The following is a 15,174-nucleotide window of genomic DNA, read 5'->3' on the forward strand; positions in this document are numbered from 1 at the left end:
AACAGACAGAAACAATCAAAGAACCAGACAGAGACTGTACAGATAAACAATAGAGAAGTGGGGACCATAAAAGCAAAACAATAACGAAGTCAGGATTTCACACCCACAACTGTTGATAAGTGGTTCCTTGCCAGACAGAATGTTATCAAACAAAGTTTTCTTTAGACATCTTAAGATCTGTTTCTTTATCCGGTGATGGTGGGTTCTATGAGGACAGGAGCACCTTCTTACCAGCCCGATATTATATTGGTTTGATGCAATTTAGATGGAATGTGAGGATGTGGCTTCTTGGCTAGTGACTGCTGTTCTCCGAATATGGCTGCAGAAAAAGGCTTCAGACCTTACAGGTGTGCGCAAGAATGCAGTCAAAACATAAAGCTTCAGAGCTTGATGCTGTCTGGACAATGTCCCAGATTCAAAGTGACCATTAAATTGAATTTGATTGTTCATCCACTTATCCCACATAAGAGGTGAAATGCAGAGGACCAGGTCCGCAGATGGAATAAACCAGCTTAGCTCTGTTAACTTCAGTGGAGCTCTGAAGCATAAATTTAGAATTCAAAAAAATGATGACTTTATTAAAACAGCCCTGGACATTTTGACTGACCTTCTGTCTTTGTCAGCAGCAAAAGTTTCTTTCTCACAAGCATTTCATTAGTGGATCTACCTTACTAAGGAGCACTATGTAGAAAACTTTAAAGGGACAGAACAAAATAACATGTCATAGTTCAGAGCAAATGCATCTGTATTCTCCCTCTGTGGTCCAGTAAGGGCACCCGCTCTAGACTCCCAGCTCCTCAGCCATCACCTCTCTTGGTCTGAGGCCTGTTTCTCTCTCCTGACCAGGATGTTTCCAGACTGCATAGATCCCTGCCTGTACTGTGACCGCCTCAGGAAATCAGACTGCCGCAGCAGGCCTGCTTTTCTTGTCTCCTTGGAGATGGTAAACAGTGAATTGCCACAGTTATAGTTACCACACAGCTCTTTCTAAGCAAGCCCATTTATTCTTAAGGTAAAAGCATCACAGAAAAAACATATTAAAAACAATAAAAGATAAAAGCTTACCAGAAATCACCCCAACTCCAGCAAGGACTCTGGCCAGCGAACAAATCTCACACGGGGTTTTCTCCTGTGGTCACAAGTTCATCATGGCTCTTGCTCAGAACTAGCACACTTGTGAGTCCCTCCTTTATCCAGTTTGAGTCTTTGAAGAGACCGCAAATAGTTAATCGGCCAGATAATGGGTTTCTGCTTGAGGGGCAGCTTCAAAAGGATGGATCTGGAGGTGGCTTATTTTGCATTCCTCTCCTCCCAAGTATTTCCTAGGAATCCCCCCTCTCCGTCTCGCACATTCTTTCAAAGAGTCCTTTGAAGTGCATAACACGTCCTTGGGTTTACATTAGCCATGTCTTCTCCTTAAAGAAGTTATATACAATCCCACAATAACAAGTCAACATTTGCATTTTTAATTCAATGCACTCCTAAAATACTTACACTTAAGTCAATACGATTTAACTGGGATAAAGCAGGAATTACTGTCTGTCACAACATGATGATAGAATACATGTTTTAGGCTTTTTAAAATTTGTCATTTTAACATCCTGTCATTAACATGATTTTGATTTCTAACCATATGTATATGTTTCATCGCTAGGGGCCAGCTGCTGCAAACACTTACACATGTAGGTAACTGTACTCCTGTAAGGAAAGAGGCAGTCAGTTAGGAGCTAGGACAGCTGGGGTTTGTTCCAGATTCTGCCAGTGATGTGGTGCATGATTGTGGGCATGGCAGTTCACCTCTTTGTGAATCCCAACCTTTGTCTGCCTGCCTATTTGGATTGTTAGCTTTTCAGGACAGCTTTTCTTAGTAGATGTTCGTCCAGTGCTTAGCACTATGGAGCTGGTTGGGACTTCTAGGAGCTACTACAAATAATAGCCCCATTAACGCTAATGATAGGATGCACATGAGTAAAGATACTTACATGCCTGTTTGCAGGATTGGAATGAATGAGTGTGTAGTTGACTACAGCTCAAAGAAATGCTATTGGATTAAAAATCATATGAAAAGCCCCACGCGGCAGTCCCTGCATTACTGAAAACAGAGTTCATTATCAAAATTTAAATAATTTTTTTAAAATGTCATTCACTTTCCACCATTTGTTCCTCTTGTTTATTTTTTATCCTTAGACTGTGAGCCCTTTGGGGCAGGGTCTGTCTTTTTGTCTTGTGACAGGTTTCAGAGTGGTAGCCATGTTAGTCTGTATCAGCAAAAACAATGAGGAGTCCTTGTGGCACCTTAGAAACTAACAAATTTATTTGGGCTAAAACCCACTTCATCAGATGCATGGAGTGAAAAATAAGATACAACCGCATTTGTTCCAATCCCTCAGACAGAGACAAACACCTATAGGATCTCTGGCATTCTTAAAACTACAGTACCCACCTGGTGAAATGAAGAAATAGATTGACAGATCCGGAAGGGTACCCAGAAGTCACCTAGTACAAGACAGGCCCAACAAAGAAAGTAACAGAACGCCACTAGCCGTCACCTACAGCCCCCTACAGAATTACCCACAGCTCCCTACTAAAACCTCTCCAGCGCATCATCAAGGATCTACAACCTATCCTGAAGGACGATCCCTCACTCTTACAGACCTTGGGACACAGGCCAGTCTCGCTTACAGACAGCCCCACAACCTGAAGCAAATACTCACAGCAACTACATACCACATAACAAAAACAGTAACCCAGGAACCAATCCCTGCAACAAACCCCGTTGCCAACTCTGTCCGCATATCTATTCAAGGGACACCATCATAGGACCTAACCACATCAGCCACACCATCAGGGGCTCATTCACCTGCACATCTACCAATGTGATATAAGCCATCACGTGCCAGCAATGCCCGTCTGCCATGTACATTGGCCAAACCAGACAGTCTCTATGCAAAAGAATAAATGGACACAAATCAGACATCAAGAATTATAACATTCAAAAAACAGTTGGAGAACACTTCAATCTCCCTGGACACTCAATAACAGACTTAAAAGTGGCAATTCTTCAACAAAAAAACTTCAAAAACAGACTTCAGCGAGAAACTGCAGAACTGGAATTAATTTGCAAACTGGACACCATCAAATTAGGCCTGAATAAAGACTGGGAGTGGCTGGATCACTACAAAAAGTAATTTTCCCTCTGCTGATACTCATACCTTCTTGTCAACTGATGAGAATAGGCAACTTCTACCTTAATTGAATTGGCCTCGTTAGCACTGACCCCCCACTTGGTAAGGCAACTCCCATCTTTTCATGTGCTGTGATATATATACTGCTTACTGTATTTTTCACTCCATGCATCTGATGAAGTGGGTTTTAGCCCACGAAAGCTTTTGCCCAAATAAATGTGTTAGTCTCTAAGGTGCCACAAGGACTCCTCGTTGTTTTTGTCTTGTATCTGTTCAGTGCCTAGCACGGTGGGGTTGGGGCCTCTGAGCACTACAACACTAAACAAAAGAAGCGATAGCAGTAACTTCATTCACATAGGACAATGGAAATAGACTAGTCAGTATCATTTGTGTTTCTAGCTCCTGTGGTTGTGCAGAAAACTTTGATAGCATGAGCTGAATTTAAAGTGATGCAGTATTGTCTGCCAAAGTTTCCAGATATCTTGAAACAGTAACTCTGAGAAGTGTGAACAATCCTGTTTAATCCCACTTGGGTGTTAACTCTGGAGTCTAATGATGCTCATTTAAATGTCTGTGTTAACTGTTTCACTACTGATCATTTGATAGAAACTTCCAGCTAATATGCGTAGTCCACAGTTGCAAACTACCTCCTCAGGTGCCAAAATCCCCAGTTGTCACTTATCCAGTTGGTAAAGCCCTCAACTTCTCCCCTTGACAATGTCCAGGATGTAGTGATGCACAGTCAGTGCAAAAATCTGTGATTTATTGGAAGTGTGGGAACAGCACAAAATCAATTGAATACTATAGTGATTGCATTGTTCATTTCCATACTTCTTTTAAAAAAACCTTGGGTTTTCCATTTAAATGAAGCTGCCCCCGAATTTTTCAGTTGACCGCACCCCAATGCCACAGATTCCTGCAAAATGTAAGGCCAGTTTGCCACACAATACATAGTGTTGATTAGCAAAAACATTGAGACTTCATGCTTGTAGTTGGGCATGCGCTCTGGGATAGATCAACTTTAAATAGTTTAGAACTGCTCCTTTGGGAAAATAATGTAAGTTTGGTGGAGCTAGGTGAAGGGCTGCTGAAGAGGGATGTATTAGTCATTTTCCACCCCCTTTTGGCTCTGTGTTGAAAGCCACTAAAAAGAAGCCAAAAGAAGCTTTTCTGGCCAAGGCTGGTTTAGCAAGAATAGCTTCATGCTCTGGGCACTAGTTACCATGAAAGGAGCCCTAAGATTGCATTTTGAGATATGGTCAATAGCTGATCAAGGGATGTGGATACCAGACTCTCAATACAAGGCTGCCCTTCCTAACATACATAGCTGATTTGAGCATTAAATACCCCTAAGGCATGTATTTCATGGTCAAATTCTGGCTTCAATGGTACCAGGATTTGGCCCTTAATGACAGAGGATGCCATTAAGACACAGTCCGGAGCAGGGGTTGACCCCAGTGGGTGCTCAGCAGCATAGCATCACCCCTTAGGAGGGTGCAGCATATATTCTCCTCTGTTGCCAGCCAGCTGTACTGGCCAATCCCTGGAGGGGAGGCATGGTCTTGCCTCTGCCCCACTTCTGGTGGAAAGGCTGTGGGACACCACCTTCCATGCGGAGAAGTACAGGGGCTGCAGTTGTAGCCAGTCCCTGCATAGGGTTTGCAAAGTGGGGAAGATAACAGCTTCTAGATGCTTACCAATGGCTCTAACTTACTGTAATGAGAGGAAGGGTAAAGATTGGGTAAAGAGGGCCATTTGGCTTCAGTTCGCTCTTGTACCAGTGATGTTGATGGGAGTTGGCCATTGACTTCAGTGGGAACTGGATCAGGCCCATAATCTGTGTATCTCAGTTCCCCATCTGTAAAATGGGGATGATAATAGAACTGGTTGGAAAAATTCTGAAAAAACAATGTTTCATTGGAATTTGCAGACTTGACAAGTTGTGTGGCGATTGACTGATTTCCCCAATGTTCTGAAAGAACACAGGCAGGTTTTGAAACCCTCTTGCGAGGCTGGTTTCCAGACAGTTCACCCACATGGCTCCTCAGCAGCCGGACGGGTGGGCTGCCAGGATCTGTGAGCCCCAGAATACCCCTCACCTCCATGCGGATTGCTCAAGAGCCAGGGACGCCAGGACTTCCAGATTCTGTGGCTCCAAGGCAGCCCAGCTGACTAACTGCCTCTGAGCCAGAGCTTTCCTTTGCAGAGCATTTCTGGTTTTCATTCAGAACAAAGCCATGTTTTGGGATAGCCAAATCCGCCATGGAATGGAATTACCTTTCTCTGCACTACTCTAAAGAATCCGCCACCTTTTGTCTGTCTTGTCTATTTCGATTGTAAAGCCTTTTACAGGTACTGTCCCTAAGCATGTGTTTGTACAGGGCCTAGCACAATGGGGCCCTAATCTTGGTGGTGACCTCTGGGCACTGTTGTAATACACATCATAAATATAGCTTTTATCCCTCCCTCAAACCACATACATATATGTGGATGTTTTACCAAATGAGGAAAGGGACTGTTTGCAGCAAAACCTTATAAAAAACTTCATTCTGAACTCACGAATCTCAAAACAAAACTTCAGAGGCCCAGAAGAGGTCCCAGGAAGTTCTGATTCTCGGTCTGCTTGTTATGCTTTCCCTCCTTACTCGTAACTGTAGGATTTCATCTCTACCCCGACCCAACCAGGAGTGACAAGAAAGTCTTCTCCACAGGGTTTAGTCTCTTTATGTCTGGATAGTGCCAAGGGGAAAACCCTTCTGAGCAGAGTAAGGCCCGGCCCATTTCGGTTAGCTTCTTCCTCTGGAGTTGTGGGTGGAAGGTACGAAAGGAAGGAGACAGCTGATGTTTTGTTCGAAATCATTTTTCCGAAGCGATGCGTAGTAAAATAGAAAAGTGTTTCTTTGCGGGTTCATTTCTTTCATAGCAAAGCTAGACTCTTTCATGAATAAATGTTCCCATAAATAGAACTGTTGAGAGCACTGGCTCAGCAAGGATTTCTGGATCAAGTATCGAAATGTGCATACTTGCCAAATGAAAACTGCCCCACAGTCTCAATCAATAAAAAGAGATGAGGGGCAAGGGATTTTTTTTGTCTTAGTATAATAGACTACACCTGATAAATTGCCATGTACATAATTATATTGTTATTTATGTGTTTGTATTGTTATGGTAGGTATCACCAGGTAGCATTGTTACATATAGACCTCCAAGTTCTTTTCTTAGCCTGCGACCAAGTTTTGACTGTTGGAAAGATATGCCATGTTGGGTTTATGCATCCATCCTTTCAGGTGCCTGGTGCAATGTTATGGAACTATATGTGTGTATGGGGTTCTACAGTTATTTGAACTACTCTTGAATTTTGTACAGTGGCAGATTCTAGAGAGAAGGAGCTGTGTGAGTAGCAGGAGGGTTTGCTTTCTGCCTTGGGCTCTGATTAGATTCAACTTTTGAGGCAGAGTTGCTCCATGGGAACTGCACATTGATATTGGGCTGAGATTCCTGGAGGAAGAGATTGCCCGGCATGCTGTTTGACTATATCATGTCAGCACTCATTCTGGGTGTAAATAAAGGAAGTTACAAAGAAAGGATACCCAGGCTCTGTGTCACTGATTTCTCCTCCATAGGGAAGGACACCTGGACACCTGCTCCTGGTCAGCACACAGTGACGCTGATGTCAGAATGAGGCACTGGTGTAGGACAAAGGGGTCCAGCCAAGAACCTGGGTCCCATTATGTTAAACACTGTACACACATGAAATGAAAAAGGACAGCCCCTGACTCAAACAGCTGACAACCTGAGAATATGATGAGAGACAGCAAACAGGGCAGGCACCAGGCAACGACTGTATTTGGAATAATAAGTAGCAGTCGTTTCTATATGTAGCTTTAGCACCAGAGCTGGGATTTATCTGGGGTTGTTTCCATGCACTACAGGTAGTTTCTAAACCCATGACCCTGCTAGGAAGTCAATGGGACTTAATACAAGCATAGGGATCCACCTGCATGGAGCTGATTGCAGGAGCAGGGCCAAGACAGGCCCTTTTCCAGGTAAAGAAGAGAATGCTGTGGTCAGAAATAAAGGCAGTTTTTTCAAAAGGATCTCGTCACATAAGAAAGAGGCGACAAAAGGCCATAAGCCAGGCAAAAGGAGCCTGCACAGCTGTGAGGCTCAGAGTATCTAGGGAGGCTTCCTAGGCTCTGTAGATGAAGAGGCTATTCTGTACTCCATGGGGAATGGAACCTCTCTGCAGGCAGGAAATGCCCACTGCGGTCACTTCTAGGTCCTTTTTAATACTTATTCAATAAAGTGTGAGGGGACAGGATGGAGCTAATTAGTTTGTGTGCCCAGGGTGGCCCCTAGGCCTGTGTCAATGTATAGGTAGATGGTGCCCACTGTCTGTCAACTCCACCTCAACTTTCCATTAAAGCCTTCCCCACTTCCGGGTGCACTATGCCACTCTATTTTGAAAGATGAATATAGGGAATCAGTGCTCCCCCAGTAATAAGTGTCACTCCCCTTTCCCTGCTAATAAGCCCTGCCTATCTCCCCAAATGTCCTGCCTGGATTATGGAAGTCTGTCTGAGGCCCCCCTCCTGCATCTTAATTTGCACAGAGATAACTCTGTGCTTACAAATGACCTTGTCCATTTCCAGCAACCAGATGTGCATTTCACATGCCTGGGGGCTGGTCGCAGAACCCTAATACATTTCTAAGGTAGCAGCTGGAAGTGGCACTTGATCTCCATTATATATATGGATAAACAGAGATGCAAAGACATGAAGTGACTTTCTCAAAGTCCCTCAGCTAGTATGTGGCAGAGATGGAACTAGAACCCAGGTTTCCTGATCCCCAGTCCAGTGTCAAAATAAGAGATTAGGCCAAATACCTCCACATTAGTGTCCATTGTGAGGCATCAGCCACTGATGTGCAATTATCTGGATTCCCCACACATGCTGCAGCTTTTTTACTTTTATTTTTAAAATAAATGTTAAATTTAAATAAAAAAAGTGAATAACTATTAGTGTCTTGTCTCCTAAAGATAATCTTCAAGAGCATCTAAGCAAGGCCCAAATTTTTAGAAGGGTGCAGGGCCCTTTTGAAAAATTTGGTCCCTGTTCAAGTACGTTCGTGGGAACTGAATTCTTTTGAAAATCTGGCCCAATTTATAGCTGCTGAGCTCTTGAAAAATCTGGTCCTAATAGTCGAGGGAATATCCACATTTTTGCAGGCACTGCTGGGAATAATGCTTACCTCCCTTTGTCAAGCACTTTAAGAGCTATGGATGGATGACAAACGTTATATAAGTGCTAAATGAGTACTTAGCAAAGGCCCAGTGTTTAAAAACACATTTTTAAAGTGTTGCTATTGCAAACTATTGCCACGAGATGGCAGGTTTCAACTGTTTGATCAGCAGATTACCTCCAGCAGGTCAAGCTTGTGCTACACTGCATAGGGAAAATACTCTGACACTCAGTCATGTACATTCTCATCTCAGCTCCTTCGCCCTGGAATTCTTTTTAATGTTGGAAGCCAGCTGGAGGTTTGATCTTAAAGGAGATGTCAGATGAGTGACAGCAAGGGGAAGACAATCAGAGCCAGTGTGGTCAGGAGGGGCAGGTGGAGGAAGGAGATGTTACAGGAAACCAGAAAGGAAGGCAAGGAGAAGCAAGATCAATGGGGGAAAGGCAAGAGGGAGGCAAATGGGTGGTGAAGTAGGTTGAAAGAGCAGCTGCTGAAGACATGGCCAAGAAGGGGAGAAGTAGGAGACACAGGCTGATAAGCAGGGGGAGCAGCTGCCAAGTAAGCAGGTTGGGGCTGGGCTGGGAGCCTGGCAGATGCATACCTGGTGGGTCAGACCCCTTGAGCTGGTCGTGTGTGCTGACTGCAGGGAAGGAGTTGCTTGCTGACTGGTCAGAGAGCATGAGGAGGAGAGGCTGATTGGAAAGAGGAGAGAGCAGCGAACAGAGGAGCTGGAGACTTGGCCAGCTGTATTGGGCCAAAAGGGGCAGTGTGAGGAGGGCGTGCTCTAACTCTACTCAGAGCCATCCCCATGCAGCGATGCGTTTACATAAGCACCGCCCTGTGCATTGCAGTGAGACTACACCCCTGCCCTGCTTTAAGTACAGTAACCCGACGAATATTGGGTTTGAGTATGATACAGTAACACCATTACAATATTCATGCCTTACTGTCTGATAACACCTTCACAGCTGACAATCCCACTGCTTCACAGCTGAAGATCCCACTGAATTAAACCACACAACACCCCTGAAAAGTAGACAGCTATTTCCATCCCCACTTTACAGTTGAGTAAACATCTACTTGGAGCACATAATGATTGATGCCCTAGAAGATCACATATGCACAGTAGGCACTGGGGGGTGAACAATCTCAAATCTTCAGATCGCTGATGACATTGACAGCCTGGCAGGCAGCGAAGATGAACTTGCCAACCTTGTGAAATGATTGGATGAAACCTCAGCAAAATACAGCATGGAAATCAGTGCAGAGAAAACCAAGCTGATGACAAACAAACGTGACGGGATCAGCTCACATATCATTGTCAGTGGACAAGAGCTGGGGACAGTGAAACAGTTCAAGTATTTGGAGGCAATCATCACTGATGAAGGATCCAAGGCAGAAATTTGGGCAAGAACTGCGCAAACAACAGCAGCAGTGGCAAAGCTAAAGCCAGAAAATTTGGAGTACTAAGAACATCTCTCTGGAATGCAAACTAAAACTGCTGCACGCATTGGTCACCTCCATTTTTCTGTATGCGTGCGAGACTTTGACCCTTACGGCAGAACTTGAGCAGAAAAATATGGGTAGTAGAAATGAGATACTTCCATAAAATCCTGGGCATCTCTTACTTCATCCACGTCACTAATGAAGAGGTCCACAGTATCATCACCCAGTGCACTGGGTCATATGAAGACCTCCTGATGACCATGAAGAAGCGCAAGCTGAAGTGGTATGGCCATGTAACAAGATCATCTGGCCTATCCAAGATCATCCCCCAAGGGACAGTACAGGGGAAGAGAAGAAGAGGTAGACAGAAGAAGAGATGGATTGACAACATAAAAGAGTGGACAGGAATGGACTTCGCAGAGATTCAAGCACTGACACACAACCATCAGTGGTGGAGACAATTGGTTGATTGCTCTTCAGTGATGGTGACCCAACGACCAATGCGGTTATGGGAGGGGGGATGATGATGATGATGAAACTGAGGCATTGTGGTTAAGTGACTTGTCATGGCATGTCAGTATGGGCAGTAGGAAGAGAACCCAGGATTCACAAACTTTAGGAGGCAAAGAAAGCTGGGACTTGCCACTTATTCTAATCCGTGTGCAATTGATGAGGAGGCATGGGAAATTCAATAGAATCAAAGATGACCTTAAGAACAGGAGAAAAGAGCTGGAGACTGGGTTAGTGCCAGAAGATTGGAGATCCTTCCAGAGTCAAGTTAGAGTGGGAAAAAGTAAAGACAAATATCTGAATCCAACTGATGGACGTGTCTATAGTCCAGCGAGGGGAGGGTTTGGAATTCATGGAGTGTTTAAAGCCTTCTGTGATCAGAGACTCGTTGGTCTCCCCTTAGCAAACGGGATTCCAACCACCTGGGTTCAAAAATGTTAGTCCTTGTTAGGCCAGCTTTAACCTGGTTAGGAAGGGGAGAGGGGCAAAGATGACAGACACCCAAATTCTTGCATGAGCTTTGCTTACTGGAAAGAGGCTAGCTTTCTGAGCCAGAGATCATAATGCTGTGCCTATTGCCACTTTTCCTACTTCGAATCTGGTAGTTGTCATTCTCGATATTCTTTGCCTCTTCTTCTGGTAGTTATTCTTTGTTGTCATTCTCTGGTAGTTAATTTAGTATCATGCCTCACCCCGAAGAGGAAGTCTGCCGAGAAGCAGTGGCAGAGGTCTGTGGTGTGACTCTGATGTTACTGGGGGAGTCAGCACAGAGACTGGGTTGCTGTCAGCAGCTGTGCGGTCCCCTTCATGCTCTGTAACTGCACAGAAATTGCTGCTGGGGTGGAGCAAACCACTGGGGTTTCACTGCAAGCTTTTTTTCCTCTGACCATTGCAGTGTAGGGAAGGCTGGAGGCAAAAAAAAAAAAAAAACAGTTTTGGCTTGTACATTTCTAAGTCTGAAGGTTCAAACAACTGTTTACATGTAAATCTCCAAACCAACAAACACATTTAGGGGAAAAACCAAAGTAAAATCTATGGAAGTTCTTTCTTTTGCTCTTGCACAGGAAAGAACTTGTTATCCAAAAATCTGTAATATCCTAGCCAGTCTCTATCCCTTCAGGTGTACAGTGCAATGTTATGGAACTATACATGTGTATGGAGGCCCACAGTTATTTGAACTATTCTTTGATTCTGCTTTGACCTATAGCAGTGGTTCTCAAACTTTTGTACTGGTGACCCCTTTCACATAGTCAGCCTCTGAGTGTGACCCCCCACCCCCATACATTAAAAACAGTTGTTTATACCTTTAACACCATTATAAATGCTGGAGGCATAGCGGGGTTTGAGGTGGAGGCTGACAGCTCGCAACTCCCCATGTAATTACCCTCACGATCCCCTGAGGGGTCCTGAGCCCCAGTTTGAGAACCTCTGATCTATGGTATCTCAGAAAATGAATTTTTTGGCTCTAGTGAAAGGAGCAATGTGACCTAGAGCTTAGAGCAGTGGTTCCCAAACTTGTTCCGCCACTTGTTCAGAGAAAGCCCCTGGTGGACCGGGCCGGTTCGTTTACCTGCCACGCCTGCAGATTCGGCCAATCGCGGCTCCCAGTGGCCGCAGTTCGCTGCTCCAGGCCAATGGGAGCTGCTGGAAGCGGCGGCCAGTATGTCCCTCGGCCCGCGTCACTTCCAGCAGCTCTCATTGACCTGGAGCAGCGAACCGTGGCCAGTGGGAGCCATGATCGGCTGAACCTGCGGACGCGGCAGGTAAACAAACCGGCCCGGCCCACCAGGGGCTTTCCCTGCACAAGTGGCGGAACAAGTTTGGGAACCACTGGCTTAGAGAAAGGCACTGGGAGTCAGGACACCTAGGTTCAGTTCCTGATAGTGTTACTGACTTATTGTGTAACCTTGATTATGTCACTTAACTGCTCTGTGTCTCCGTTTCCCCATCTGTAGAATGAAAATGAAAAGGCTTGCCCATTTCAGGGGTATTTTGAGGAGTGCTTTAATGCTTGTAAAACAGCTGGAGAGCTCTAGCTGAAATGTGTTATAGTAGTGCAAAGTATTAACAAATGACTGCCAATGTCAGAGAAGATTGGTGACTTAAGTTCTGTAGTGTAGACATAGCCTATGTCTGCATAGCTATGGCAGCAAGGACCTAGTTTGGTGCAGCATACATCCACAGTTTTTCTGCGGGCTTGTATTTAGTGAATGTTACAGCAACCTCAGGGCCGTTCTAACTCGTGGTCAGCTGACCACAGCCAGGTATGACCAGGATGTAAGGATGCCCCAGTTCCTTTTCCCAGAATCATGCCAAGGGTACAGGAGCTCCGTGCTACCAAGGAATTCTCCCATGCAGGGTGAATTCTCAGGGTGTTGAGCCACCAACTTTATGGCCATGATGAGTTGCACAAGCAGCCAGAATGGGAGTCAGGATCTGAAACCTGTAGCACCCTGTATATACTTTGAAAATAAATAAAGTATATCCTGTAAATCCTATTGTCTTTCTGGTAGAAATCAGGTATTTCTACATCTGACGACTCTTGAGATATCAGACCTTAAGATGATCACTAATCCTTTGCCAACATGGTATTATTGGTATCAGTCTGGGACAGAACACAGCAAGTCTGAGAGCAGTGGAATTGTCATCCTCTTAACAGCAACAATTCTGCTGGTGAGATCTTCTACCAAACCCAAAAAGTCTTGCTGTAAATAAGATGAAGACACAGATCCACAAAGGTACTTAGGCCTAGATACCTTTCTGGAGCTGGGCCGAACTGAGATTGTCAATAATGACTTCTGGAAAGCACCACTAGAATGCTCTCAACACCAAATCATTTCTTCTTTTGCTCTTCCCTTTGGTGGGCCTAAACTGCAAAATTCTGGCCTGGATTTTGAACCCCTGAAGATAGTGGGTGTTCAAATCTGCAGGGGTTTGGTTTTGTTCTGCTCATTCTGAGACTGGGGTCAGCTATGAAATTCTAGCTTGGGCTCGACTCACTCAAATTCAGAGGGAACTTGTGCTACAAGTTTGTTTTGGGCCCATCTTATGCTTAATTTTTTCATGAGGAAAAAATCGAAATTAAATCAGCATTTCCCAAACTTTTCAAAGCTGACAGGTTTCAGAGTAGCAGCCTTGTTAATCTGTATTCGCAAAAAGAAAAGGAGTACTTGTGGCACCTTAGAGACTAACAAATTTATTTGAGCATGAGCTTTCGTGAGCTACAGCTCACTTCATCGGATGCATCCGATGAAGTGAACTGTAGCTCACGAAAGCTCATGCTCAAATAAATTTGTTAGTCTCTAAGGTGCCACAAGTACTCCTTTTTTCAAAGCTGAGTTTCATGTAAATGAAACCAATAGCACCCCTTACAACTAGTGTTAAAGGTCTAGCCTACATGAGCAGTCACTCCAGGCAGATTGTGTTTGGGACAGCAGAATCAGGGGAGCAGTAGGGGCTAGCACCTCCACAGTGGAAAAACTGGGGGTGACTACATTTCTGCCCGCCCATGGATTGTTCTGCTATATTCTGGGAACCAGTGTTCCTTGTAAACTGGACATGTGTTGGGGGGCGGGGCACAGAGGTGAGAGTGGGACTGGATGGGATGAAATGGAATGGCCACTGCAGGCTCTGGGCTCAGGCTAGGAAGTGGGTAGGAATTTGATTGGGTCAGGCCCAGGAGCAACTACCCCTGTCAACAGATGCCAACTGCCAGGACCCCCTTTCTCAGCCTGGAGCTGGCTCCCCACCCCTGAGCTGAGCAACCACCCCCACTACCCCCATTCAAAGCAAGCTTCTGCTGCCTTTAAATTGTGTAGATCTACATAATATGATACTGGGTATGTCTACACTGCAATTAAAACCCCACAGCTAGCCTATGCCAGCTGACATAGGCTTGTGGGGCTCCAGCTAAGGGGCTGTTTAATTGTATGGTAGACATTTGGTCTTGAGCTGGAGTCCATGCTCTAGGACCTTGCGAGGTAGGAAGGTCCCAGAGCTTTGGCTTCAGCCACAATTAACCAGCCCCTGGGGGTCACGGGGCTCAGGGTGTGTCAGACGGCACTGGCCAGCCACAGATATCTAATTGCAGTGTAGGACAATCTCCTGGATAAATCTGAAGGTTTGTTTTATACTTTTGGGGTCCATCGTATTTAAAAGGCAATTGTTTATGTGTTATTGTGCAAGTGCATATAACTCCTCTAGATGTGACTAATGTAAACCTTGGGAAATATTAGGAACTTCAAATGATTTTTTTGAAACAATGTGAACTTGTAAAATTAAGTGGATTTCTCAGGAAAACTCTGCTGGGGGGTATGCTAATATAACCCCTCTGGTTAGGCAAAGATCTCATCTATTTGAAGCTTTGCCCTGGAGAGGGGACACCTTGTCTGGCTGATTACCTATTTCCAGTCTCTTCAAAGACCTCAAACTGGATAAAGGACTGACTCACAGATTCATAGGAGTATCTGTTCTAAGCAAAGCATGTTATGAATTTGAAACCATAGGAAAAGGGCTGCTCACCTTTCAGAGCCCACATCAGGGTTGGGGTGATCTCTGGTAAGTTTATCAGCATGCGTGTAGGTTCTTTATTGTTTTTAATAGGTTCTCTCTGTGATGCTTTTACCTTAAAAATAAAATCTGCTTGCTTAGAAAGAACTGTGTGGTAACTTAAAATTGTGGCAATTATATTGCATATCATCTGAAGGGAGAAGCGAAGCTGGCCTGCTTAGGGTACTCTTTAATGGGAAAAAACACAGTGGTAGCAGGGAACTGGTCAGCCTGGAAATACCCT

This window comes from Lepidochelys kempii, chromosome 1, assembly GCF_965140265.1.
Source record: "Lepidochelys kempii isolate rLepKem1 chromosome 1, rLepKem1.hap2, whole genome shotgun sequence".
NCBI classification, from domain to species: Eukaryota; Metazoa; Chordata; order Testudines; family Cheloniidae; genus Lepidochelys; species Lepidochelys kempii.